Source organism: Triticum dicoccoides, chromosome 2A (assembly GCF_002162155.2).
Source record: "Triticum dicoccoides isolate Atlit2015 ecotype Zavitan chromosome 2A, WEW_v2.0, whole genome shotgun sequence".
In the NCBI taxonomy this organism is placed as follows: domain Eukaryota; kingdom Viridiplantae; phylum Streptophyta; class Magnoliopsida; order Poales; family Poaceae; genus Triticum; species Triticum dicoccoides.
This window is the reverse complement of record NC_041382.1, coordinates 122254110-122261481: the sequence shown is the minus strand read 5'-3', so window position 1 is coordinate 122261481 and position 7372 is coordinate 122254110. Positions and strand designations below refer to the sequence as shown.

The following is a 7372-nucleotide window of genomic DNA, read 5'->3' as shown; positions in this document are numbered from 1 at the left end:
CATATCTGAATGTTAACTCCCTGATGAAGCTCACAGCAGTACTGGCTTCAAGGTTCTTGATAGGCTTGGCCTCAATCCACTTGGTGAACTTGTCGACTGCTACAAGCACATGAGTGAATCCACTCCTACCAGTCCTCAGAGGTCCAACCATGCCCAATCCCCAAACAGCAAAGGGCCAGACGAGTGGAATGGTCTTCAGGGCCGACGCAGGCTTGTGAGACATGTTGGAGTAAAACTGGCAACCTTCACACTTGTCGACTATTTCTTTTGCCATATCATTTTCCCATGGCCAGTAAAATCCTGCTCGGTATGCTTTGGCCACAATGGTCCGAGAGGACGCATGGTGACCACAGGTCCCTGAGTGGATGTCATTGAGGATCACCTGACCTTCTTCATGTGTTATGCATTTCTGGCAAACTCCAGTCACACTTTCTCTGAACAACTGTCCTCTTCTCATAGTAAAGGCTTTAGATCGACGGGCGGTCTGTCGAGCCTCTTCTTCATCCTATGGGAGTTCCTTTCTAAGAATGTATGCAATATATGGTACTGTCCAATCAGGGGTGATGACCAAAACCTCCATAGTCAAATCGACCACGGCTGGAACCTCAATTTCAGTCGGACCGGTGGCACTCTTCGGCTGCGGGGGCTCTTTAGTGAAGGGATCTTCTTGAACTTAAGGTGTATGAATGTGCTCCAGGAACACATTGCTGGGAATGGCTTCTCTCTTGGAGCCTATCTTTGCCAGATCATCGGCTGCTTGATTTTCCAGTCGAGGGATGTGATGGAGCTCTAATCCCTCAAACCTCTTTTCAAACTTTCTCACTGCATTGCAATAACCAGTCATAGCTGGGATTCTGACGTCCCATTCCTTCATCACCTGATTGACCACTAAATCCTAGTCGCCATAGACCATGAGGCGACGGACGCCGAGTGAAATGGCCATACGCAACCCGTACAGAAGTGCCTCATATTCAGCTTCATTGTTGGAGGAGTCAAAGAGAATCTGAAGAACATAGCTGAGTTTGTCACCATGGGGGGATACCAACACCACCCCAGCACCGGAACCATTCAGCATCTTGGACCCATCGAAGAACATGGTCCAATGCTCCGAGTGAATTTTGGCCGGAAGTTGTTGTTCGATCCACTTGACGAGGAAATCAGCTATTGCTTGGGACTTGATAGCTTTCTTTGCCTCAAATTTGATGTCCAGGGGAAGGAGTTCAATCGCACACTTTTCCACTCGACCAGTTGCATCTCTGTTGTTCAGAATCTCTGATAAGGGAGCGTCGCTGACGACTGTAATGGAATGATCAGAGAAATAGTGTGCAACCTTCTTCGTGGTCATGTAAATCCCATAAACAAGCTTTTGATAGTGTGGATATCTTTGCTTCGACGGAGTCAGAACTTTAGAAACATAATACACTGGGCGCTGAATTTTATAGGCTTTTCCTTCTTCCTCCCGCTCGACCGTGAGTACTGTACTAACAACTTGTCCAGTGGCTGCAATATAAAGCAGTAAAGGCTCTTTGCTGATTGGTGCAGCAAGCACCGGCTGGGTGGAAAGCAGGGCTTTGAGCTTTGCAAACGCTGCATCAGCTTCGGGAGTCCACTCGAACTTATCAGACTTCTTCATCAGTCGGTAAAGAGGCAATTCCTTTTCACCGAGGCGAGAAATGAATCGACTCAAGGCGTCCAAACATCGAGTAAGTTTCTGGACATCGTGCACATGCACAGGGCGTTTCATCCGAAGTATAGCACCAACTTTCTCTGGGTTAGTGTCGTTCCCTCGTTCGGAAACGAGGAAACCGAGTAACTTTCCACCAGGAACTCCGAATCTGCACTTTGATGGATTAAGCTTGATATCATATCTTCTGAGATTGGCAAAGGTCTCAGCAAGGTCAGCCAGCAGGTCAGAACCTTTATGTGACTTGACGACAATGTCATCCATGTATGCTTCCACATTCCGACTGATTTGAGTGAGCAGACACTTCTGGATCATCCTCATGAATGTGGCTCCGGCGTTCTTCAAGCCGAATGGCATGGTGAAAAATAGAAGCATCCGAATGGAGTGATGAAAGCCATTTTTATCTCATTAGGTCCATACAGTCGGATCTGATGGTACCCGGAATAGGCGTCCAAAAAATACAAACGCTCACACCCCGCAGTTGAGTCGACGATTTGGTCGGTGCGGGGGAGAGGAAAATGATCTTTCTGGCAGGCTCGATTGATATGCTTGAAGTCAATGGACATGCGAAGTGAATCGTCCCTCTTGAGGACCATGACAACATTGGTGAGCCACTCGGAGTGGTAAATCTCTCGGATGAACTCAGCTGCCAGGAGCCGAGCCACTTCATCGCCAATTGCTTTTCTCTTCTGGACGGCGGACCGTCGGAGATGTTCCTTGACTGGTTTTACTTTTGGGTCGACTCGGAAATGATGCCCAACCAGTCCCCTGGGTACACCCGACATGTCAGAAGGTTTCCATGCAAAGATGTCCCAGTTCTCACGGAGGAACTGGATGAGCGCTTCTTCCTATTTGCTGTCGAGTGTTGTTGAGATATGGGTCGGAGCAGCATTAGGGTCGGTCGGGTGAATATGAATCGGCTTCGTTTCACCGGACGACTGAAATGCAGAATCTGTGGCAGACTTCTTGGCTCGCAGCAAATCACTCGGATCTGTATTTTTCTGATACTCTTGTAGTTCTACTACTGCCATCTGTGCATCGGCAATTTTTGAGCCCTTATGGAAGCACTCTTCCGCCTTCTGCCGATTGCCAGTGACAGTGATTACTCCTCTAGGACCAGACATCTTCAATTTGAGATACACGTAACATGGTCGAGCCATAAAACGTGCATAAGCGGTCCTACCCAGAATAGCATGGTAAGCACTCTTGAAATCCACTACCTCAAATGTCAATTTTTCCTTGCATTAATTCTTGGAATCACCGAAAACCACATCAAGGGCGATCTGGCCGAGTGACTGAGCCTTCTTGCCAGGTATAACGTCATGGAAACTCATGTTGCTTTCACTAAGCTTGGACATCGGAATGCCCATTCTCTTCAAGGTTTCAGCATAAAGGATATTCAGGCCACTGCCACCATCCATCAGCACTTTAGTCAGTCGAGTGCCTTCGACTACTGGGTCTTCCACTAGTTCTTGCCTCCCAGGGGTGGCTATATGTGCTGGATGGTCCGACTGGTCGAATGTGATGGCAGTCTGGGATCACTTCAGATAACTGGGTGTTGCTGGAGCAACCATGTTTACTTCTCTGTTAATAACTTTCAACTGAATTTTGCTTTCAACATCAGCAAAAATCATCAACGTGGAATTGACATTGGGAAAACCATCATCATCTTCTTCCCTATCTTCACCTCCGTCCGACTCCTTTTCCTTCTCCTTGGGTTGTTTCTCTCGGAACTACTGGATCGGGAAATGACATTGTCGAGTGGTGTGTTTAGGGTAAATGATGTTCCCCTCTTCATATTTTTTGGTATGAATATGGCACGGTAGATCCAACACATCATTCCCATCTTTATCCTTAACTTTTTTGGGAGTCCAAGACCCTTTGGGCTTTCCTTTGAACTTTCCTTGGGGAACAAATAAAGCTTCACCAGGAGCAGCTGGTTCGGCCTTTCGCTTCTGTTTCCGACTGGAATTCCATCCTCCGGTTTCTTGGGCGACTGTTTTGTGCTTGCCACTCCAGAGTCGGTCTTCCTCTTCACCGTTAGCGTATTTGGTGGCAATCTCCATCATCCGAGTGAGAGTCATATCTCCTGTCCGACCGAATTTCAGATTCAACTCCCGGTACTTAACACCTTCCTTGAAGGCACAGATTGCTTGGTGATCTGACACATTCTCCACTGTATGGTGTAACGTGATCCATCTCTGGATATAATCCCTCAAGGTTTCATTCGGTTTCTGAACACAACACTGCAATTCTGTCAACCCTGTCAGCCTTTTGCAAGTACCTTCAAAGGCTCTAACAAACACTCGAGCAAGTTCTTCCCAACTATATATGCTACCAGGAGCCAACTGATTCACCCATGCTCTGGCTGAGCCCTCCAACATCAAGGGAAGGTGCTTCATAGCCACATCGTCATTGCCACAACCAATCCGCACAGCCACTCGATAGTCCTCAAGCCAAGTGTCTGGCTTGGATTCGCCGGTGAACTTGCTGACTCCAGTCACCAACCTGAAGTTGGGAGGAATCACTACTGCTCTGATGGCTCTGCTGAAACACTCGGGTCCTGAAACATGCACCCTGCTTCCATTCAGACGATCTCTATCATGGCCTTCTTTGTGAGCCCTGTTCCTATCAACCAGACCTTGAACGAGGATAGATCTTGCATCAAAGCCTGGCTCTCTGGGGTCGACCAGAATTCTTCGTTCGCCGCTGTGGGGGCGCCTGTCATCTTGCCGCTGAGGCACGTATGACCCACACCTCGGAGGAGGCGTGGGCACTCGACGATGGTCATCGTGGTCGAGTCGATGATCATACTGCTCACGGTTCCTGTATTGATCTTGCTGGTGCCCACGTCCCTCACGCTGCGGAGGCGATCTTGGGCTGTGAGCAGATTGGACAGTGTCTGCCACCACAGATCTGCTATGAATCCTATTCCGCGACTGAGATACTGCTGTATTTTGCTCTCTTGCTACCCGGAGTAAAGCCCGGGTCTGCATCAAACCTCGGCCAGCTTCTGACTGGGAAGGTTGAATTGACTTTGCTATTCGAGCTGCAGCTGTGAGATTCTGGATCGGAGTTTGGTATACCTGAGTCGGAGGCGGAAAAATTTGTCGTCGACTGGACTCAGGAATCCGCTGCCGAGCACGCTCATCGAGTGCGTGCTGGAGGTTCTCTAGTCAAGTGCGCTCAGCCAAGTTGGCCAGGCGCGCCTCCTCCAAGGCCTGGGCCTCGGGGGTTTCTCCAACGATAGGAGTGTGAAGTGCAGCCATATTACGGCGGCGAAGCTCTTCCCTCCGCTGCGAAGAGAGGGGTTCGGGGCGGTACTCCTCGTGGACATGTGATGGGTCGCTGACGTCATCACCACCGTCTTCACGGGTGAAGCCAGGAGGACTGCATGGTCCATTGACCATCAAGACTTCCGCCGCAGGGTCGCTGCTGTCGCACTCGAATGCAGTCTCGGCGGAGCCAGTCGACAGATCGAACAGGCCTTAGAGAGTTTCATCGGGCTCGATCGCCGCGATTTGTGGGGTGGCGGATTGGCGGGCCATCGCATGCCTCACCCACCGCTGAAGCCGCGACCGACCGGATCGCTGGCGCCGGCGAACAACGGAAAGCGAGGTTGCCGTAGGAGCCGACTGATACTGAGTCGACGGCTGCCGAAGAAGGACGCCGCGGACGCATGCGCGAAAGTGCGTCGCACCATGGACGGGGAGCGCCTCGATGTCGAGCAGAGCCTCGTGGAGCCAAGCGGAGTCGTCGGTGATGAAGACGAGCGCATCGAGACGGATCTCGCGGCCTTCAGCTAATCCTCCCCCGGAAACCATGATGATGGGAATCGGAAGAATCGCAACTTCTCCAACAAACTGCTAAGACACCTGCCCCACGGTGGGCGCCAACTGTCGTGGATCTAAGACTGACAGTAGAATGGGGGTAGGTATGAGGAGGCAAGATCCTAGCTATGGAGTAGTTGTACACACGAGTTTACGAGTTCAGGCCCTTCTCGGAGGAAGTAACAACCCTACGTCTCGGTGCCCTGAGGCGGTCGACTGGATTATATGCGTGTGTGAGTTTACAAAAGATGTGAACCCCTGTCCTGGAGGAGGGGGTTGGCTTATATAGAGTGCGCCAGAACCCCAGCTCCCCTCCGTTACGCGGGGTTCAATGTACGTAAAGAAGGAGCGTTACAGGTAACATCTGTATTAAAGTGCTATAAATGATAGTTAAGTCTATGAGTAAACGCCCGACCGTTGCTGTGTAGAGTGACTTTAGATCTTCTGTTTGTCGAGTGATTTCTGTGACGGTCGAGTGACATTGATTCTTTCAAGTGGAATGTCTCTGGTCGAGTGGATGATGGTATCCTTTAAATGCTTCTGGCTTTAGGGTGATGTCCTTGGGGAGGGCGTCTAGGTCAGGCCTATGACCCTACCCTAGGTGCATAGCTTCATCATGCGCGGCTCCTCGAATGGGTCTACCGCCGGTTGCTTACGACTGCTGATATGGACGCGCGGCGGCTCCGCCGGAAGAATGCCAAGGCGTTCCGGATTGCCATCGTGCAATCCAAGCACGAGGGCGGCAGAGACATCAGTGGAGGTGGCTCGGCTCGCGAAGCTAAAGCGACAACAGAACAGGGAGGTCCGACGGCTAAAAGGGCTCGTCATCCTCTCTGACTCTGACAACAACGATTCAGACGGCTCCTGTGACGACGACTCGGGCGATCCGCCACCAGCCGCCAACGCCTACACCTGCGCCGGCGTTCGGAAGGGCAAATGGCCTACGAGGAAGTGGTGAATCTCCGCCTTCTCCGTCTTCAGTTTCTAGTTTTTAGTAATGTAGTTTAAATTTGCCGGTCGTTTATGTGAATTATTTGAACTTTGACAATCTTTGGACATCCGTAGGTGATCTTTTAGTGATTGGAATGTGCACTGCCCTGTCCGATTCTATGTTTGTGTGACGATCTACATTATTTTTTTTACTATGTTGCATGCTAGTATGGATATGAGGCAGCGGATATGAGATACACGGATGTGGACGATATGATTTAAGGGTTGCCCGATCAGTGCCCGACGCATGCGTGGGCGTTTGAGGGGCCGGCTTTTGTTAAGTCCGACTGTAGATGATCTTATGGGAAGAAAAATAAAACAGCCCCACGTGCAGCTTGAAGCGTCGCTTTGATTATTATATTTTATTACTAGAACAATGTTCGTGCATTGCAACAGAATATAAATATTATAATTTGTTAACTTGTGATTTACCTGTCCATAATACGCGATTGTGTAAATAAATGTTCATCAATTTTTGTCCGTGATTTACCTTATATTTTGATCAGAAGTGATTTCCCTGTCTATAGTAAGCGACTGTGTAAATAAATGTTCATCAAATTATGTCCCTAATTTAACTTATATTTTGATCAGAAGTTTGATAAGTAAATTAAAGTGGAATTGGTTCAGAAGTTAAGTAAATTAACGTGATCGATTGTTATACAAGAAATGTTGGATGAAGGAGTGATGGGAAGAAAGATAAAGCAGGAACATTAGATTCTTTTTAAGTAATAAAGGTAGCAATGCATAGCGAACGTTTTGTTTCTATCGTCGGATCCACAGCATGCATCTTGGCGCAAGGAGGCCAGTGGGATGTTGATTCTATACTCGTTCTACAACTTCTCTTTCATTCTGACTAACCCCCCACCCC

General features: G+C 49.2%; 1 pseudogene; it reads left to right on the top strand.

The window, feature by feature from the left end:
- The first annotated feature begins 6180 nt into the window (after window positions 1-6180).
- The window catches only part of LOC119357725, a 3439-nt pseudogene continuing 2247 nt past the window's right edge, over window positions 6181-7372 (top strand).